Source organism: Phoenix dactylifera, chromosome 5 (assembly GCF_051530095.1).
Source record: "Phoenix dactylifera cultivar Ajwa chromosome 5, Ajwa_hap1_PhDact_Kaust_v1.1, whole genome shotgun sequence".
In the NCBI taxonomy this organism is placed as follows: Eukaryota; Viridiplantae; Streptophyta; class Magnoliopsida; order Arecales; family Arecaceae; genus Phoenix; species Phoenix dactylifera.
In genome coordinates, this window is record NC_143194.1 from 40,307,501 (window position 1) to 40,312,543 (window position 5,043).

Consider the following 5,043-nt stretch of genomic DNA (forward strand, 5'->3'; position numbering starts at 1 on the left):
GTTTAGGGTTTAGGGTTTAGGGTTTAGGGTTTAGGGTTTAGGGTTTAGGGTTTAGGGTTTAGGGTTTAGGGTTTAGGGTTTAGGGTTTAGGGTTTAGGGTTTAGGGTTTAGGGTTTAGGGTTTAGGGTTTAGGGTTTAGGGTTTAGGGTTTAGGGTTTAGGGTTTAGGGTTTAGGGTTTAGGGTTTAGGGTTTAGGGTTTAGGGTTTAGGGTTTAGGGTTTAGGGTTTAGGGTTTAGGGTTTAGGGTTTAGGGTTTAGGGTTTAGGGTTTAGGGTTTAGGGTTTAGGGTTTAGGGTTTAGGGTTTAGGGTTTAGGGTTTAGGGTTTAGGGTTTAGGGTTTAGGGTTTAGGGTTTAGGGTTTAGGGTTTAGGGTTTAGGGTTTAGGGTTTAGGGTTTAGGGTTTAGGGTTTAGGGTTTAGGGTTTAGGGTTTAGGGTTTAGGGTTTAGGGTTTAGGGTTTAGGGTTTAGGGTTTAGGGTTTAGGGTTTAGGGTTTAGGGTTTAGGGTTTAGGGTTTAGGGTTTAGGGTTTAGGGTTTAGGGTTTAGGGTTTAGGGTTTAGGGTTTAGGGTTTAGGGTTTAGGGTTTAGGGTTTAGGGTTTAGGGTTTAGGGTTTAGGGTTTAGGGTTTAGGGTTTAGGGTTTAGGGTTTAGGGTTTAGGGTTTAGGGTTTAGGGTTTAGGGTTTAGGGTTTAGGGTTTAGGGTTTAGGGTTTAGGGTTTAGGGTTTAGGGTTTAGGGTTTAGGGTTTAGGGTTTAGGGTTTAGGGTTTAGGGTTTAGGGTTTAGGGTTTAGGGTTTAGGGTTTAGGGTTTAGGGTTTAGGGTTTAGGGTTTAGGGTTTAGGGTTTAGGGTTTAGGGTTTAGGGTTTAGGGTTTAGGGTTTAGGGTTTAGGGTTTAGGGTTTAGGGTTTAGGGTTTAGGGTTTAGGGTTTAGGGTTTAGGGTTTAGGGTTTAGGGTTTAGGGTTTAGGGTTTAGGGTTTAGGGTTTAGGGTTTAGGGTTTAGGGTTTAGGGTTTAGGGTTTAGGGTTTAGGGTTTAGGGTTTAGGGTTTAGGGTTTAGGGTTTAGGGTTTAGGGTTTAGGGTTTAGGGTTTAGGGTTTAGGGTTTAGGGTTTAGGGTTTAGGGTTTAGGGTTTAGGGTTTAGGGTTTAGGGTTTAGGGTTTAGGGTTTAGGGTTTAGGGTTTAGGGTTTAGGGTTTAGGGTTTAGGGTTTAGGGTTTAGGGTTTAGGGTTTAGGGTTTAGGGTTTAGGGTTTAGGGTTTAGGGTTTAGGGTTTAGGGTTTAGGGTTTAGGGTTTAGGGTTTAGGGTTTAGGGTTTAGGGTTTAGGGTTTAGGGTTTAGGGTTTAGGGTTTAGGGTTTAGGGTTTAGGGTTTAGGGTTTAGGGTTTAGGGTTTAGGGTTTAGGGTTTAGGGTTTAGGGTTTAGGGTTTAGGGTTTAGGGTTTAGGGTTTAGGGTTTAGGGTTTAGGGTTTAGGGTTTAGGGTTTAGGGTTTAGGGTTTAGGGTTTAGGGTTTAGGGTTTAGGGTTTAGGGTTTAGGGTTTAGGGTTTAGGGTTTAGGGTTTAGGGTTTAGGGTTTAGGGTTTAGGGTTTAGGGTTTAGGGTTTAGGGTTTAGGGTTTAGGGTTTAGGGTTTAGGGTTTAGGGTTTAGGGTTTAGGGTTTAGGGTTTAGGGTTTAGGGTTTAGGGTTTAGGGTTTAGGGTTTAGGGTTTAGGGTTTAGGGTTTAGGGTTTAGGGTTTAGGGTTTAGGGTTTAGGGTTTAGGGTTTAGGGTTTAGGGTTTAGGGTTTAGGGTTTAGGGTTTAGGGTTTAGGGTTTAGGGTTTAGGGTTTAGGGTTTAGGGTTTAGGGTTTAGGGTTTAGGGTTTAGGGTTTAGGGTTTAGGGTTTAGGGTTTAGGGTTTAGGGTTTAGGGTTTAGGGTTTAGGGTTTAGGGTTTAGGGTTTAGGGTTTAGGGTTTAGGGTTTAGGGTTTAGGGTTTAGGGTTTAGGGTTTAGGGTTTAGGGTTTAGGGTTTAGGGTTTAGGGTTTAGGGTTTAGGGTTTAGGGTTTAGGGTTTAGGGTTTAGGGTTTAGGGTTTAGGGTTTAGGGTTTAGGGTTTAGGGTTTAGGGTTTAGGGTTTAGGGTTTAGGGTTTAGGGTTTAGGGTTTAGGGTTTAGGGTTTAGGGTTTAGGGTTTAGGGTTTAGGGTTTAGGGTTTAGGGTTTAGGGTTTAGGGTTTAGGGTTTAGGGTTTAGGGTTTAGGGTTTAGGGTTTAGGGTTTAGGGTTTAGGGTTTAGGGTTTAGGGTTTAGGGTTTAGGGTTTAGGGTTTAGGGTTTAGGGTTTAGGGTTTAGGGTTTAGGGTTTAGGGTTTAGGGTTTAGGGTTTAGGGTTTAGGGTTTAGGGTTTAGGGTTTAGGGTTTAGGGTTTAGGGTTTAGGGTTTAGGGTTTAGGGTTTAGGGTTTAGGGTTTAGGGTTTAGGGTTTAGGGTTTAGGGTTTAGGGTTTAGGGTTTAGGGTTTAGGGTTTAGGGTTTAGGGTTTAGGGTTTAGGGTTTAGGGTTTAGGGTTTAGGGTTTAGGGTTTAGGGTTTAGGGTTTAGGGTTTAGGGTTTAGGGTTTAGGGTTTAGGGTTTAGGGTTTAGGGTTTAGGGTTTAGGGTTTAGGGTTTAGGGTTTAGGGTTTAGGGTTTAGGGTTTAGGGTTTAGGGTTTAGGGTTTAGGGTTTAGGGTTTAGGGTTTAGGGTTTAGGGTTTAGGGTTTAGGGTTTAGGGTTTAGGGTTTAGGGTTTAGGGTTTAGGGTTTAGGGTTTAGGGTTTAGGGTTTAGGGTTTAGGGTTTAGGGTTTAGGGTTTAGGGTTTAGGGTTTAGGGTTTAGGGTTTAGGGTTTAGGGTTTAGGGTTTAGGGTTTAGGGTTTAGGGTTTAGGGTTTAGGGTTTAGGGTTTAGGGTTTAGGGTTTAGGGTTTAGGGTTTAGGGTTTAGGGTTTAGGGTTTAGGGTTTAGGGTTTAGGGTTTAGGGTTTAGGGTTTAGGGTTTAGGGTTTAGGGTTTAGGGTTTAGGGTTTAGGGTTTAGGGTTTAGGGTTTAGGGTTTAGGGTTTAGGGTTTAGGGTTTAGGGTTTAGGGTTTAGGGTTTAGGGTTTAGGGTTTAGGGTTTAGGGTTTAGGGTTTAGGGTTTAGGGTTTAGGGTTTAGGGTTTAGGGTTTAGGGTTTAGGGTTTAGGGTTTAGGGTTTAGGGTTTAGGGTTTAGGGTTTAGGGTTTAGGGTTTAGGGTTTAGGGTTTAGGGTTTAGGGTTTAGGGTTTAGGGTTTAGGGTTTAGGGTTTAGGGTTTAGGGTTTAGGGTTTAGGGTTTAGGGTTTAGGGTTTAGGGTTTAGGGTTTAGGGTTTAGGGTTTAGGGTTTAGGGTTTAGGGTTTAGGGTTTAGGGTTTAGGGTTTAGGGTTTAGGGTTTAGGGTTTAGGGTTTAGGGTTTAGGGTTTAGGGTTTAGGGTTTAGGGTTTAGGGTTTAGGGTTTAGGGTTTAGGGTTTAGGGTTTAGGGTTTAGGGTTTAGGGTTTAGGGTTTAGGGTTTAGGGTTTAGGGTTTAGGGTTTAGGGTTTAGGGTTTAGGGTTTAGGGTTTAGGGTTTAGGGTTTAGGGTTTAGGGTTTAGGGTTTAGGGTTTAGGGTTTAGGGTTTAGGGTTTAGGGTTTAGGGTTTAGGGTTTAGGGTTTAGGGTTTAGGGTTTAGGGTTTAGGGTTTAGGGTTTAGGGTTTAGGGTTTAGGGTTTAGGGTTTAGGGTTTAGGGTTTAGGGTTTAGGGTTTAGGGTTTAGGGTTTAGGGTTTAGGGTTTAGGGTTTAGGGTTTAGGGTTTAGGGTTTAGGGTTTAGGGTTTAGGGTTTAGGGTTTAGGGTTTAGGGTTTAGGGTTTAGGGTTTAGGGTTTAGGGTTTAGGGTTTAGGGTTTAGGGTTTAGGGTTTAGGGTTTAGGGTTTAGGGTTTAGGGTTTAGGGTTTAGGGTTTAGGGTTTAGGGTTTAGGGTTTAGGGTTTAGGGTTTAGGGTTTAGGGTTTAGGGTTTAGGGTTTAGGGTTTAGGGTTTAGGGTTTAGGGTTTAGGGTTTAGGGTTTAGGGTTTAGGGTTTAGGGTTTAGGGTTTAGGGTTTAGGGTTTAGGGTTTAGGGTTTAGGGTTTAGGGTTTAGGGTTTAGGGTTTAGGGTTTAGGGTTTAGGGTTTAGGGTTTAGGGTTTAGGGTTTAGGGTTTAGGGTTTAGGGTTTAGGGTTTAGGGTTTAGGGTTTAGGGTTTAGGGTTTAGGGTTTAGGGTTTAGGGTTTAGGGTTTAGGGTTTAGGGTTTAGGGTTTAGGGTTTAGGGTTTAGGGTTTAGGGTTTAGGGTTTAGGGTTTAGGGTTTAGGGTTTAGGGTTTAGGGTTTAGGGTTTAGGGTTTAGGGTTTAGGGTTTAGGGTTTAGGGTTTAGGGTTTAGGGTTTAGGGTTTAGGGTTTAGGGTTTAGGGTTTAGGGTTTAGGGTTTAGGGTTTAGGGTTTAGGGTTTAGGGTTTAGGGTTTAGGGTTTAGGGTTTAGGGTTTAGGGTTTAGGGTTTAGGGTTTAGGGTTTAGGGTTTAGGGTTTAGGGTTTAGGGTTTAGGGTTTAGGGTTTAGGGTTTAGGGTTTAGGGTTTAGGGTTTAGGGTTTAGGGTTTAGGGTTTAGGGTTTAGGGTTTAGGGTTTAGGGTTTAGGGTTTAGGGTTTAGGGTTTAGGGTTTAGGGTTTAGGGTTTAGGGTTTAGGGTTTAGGGTTTAGGGTTTAGGGTTTAGGGTTTAGGGTTTAGGGTTTAGGGTTTAGGGTTTAGGGTTTAGGGTTTAGGGTTTAGGGTTTAGGGTTTAGGGTTTAGGGTTTAGGGTTTAGGGTTTAGGGTTTAGGGTTTAGGGTTTAGGGTTTAGGGTTTAGGGTTTAGGGTTTAGGGTTTAGGGTTTAGGGTTTAGGGTTTAGGGTTTAGGGTTTAGGGTTTAGGGTTTAGGGTTTAGGGTTTAGGGTTTAGGGTTTAGGGTTTAGGGTTTAGGGTTTAGGGTTTAGGGTTTAGGGTTTAGGGTTTAGGGTTTAGGGTTTAGGGTT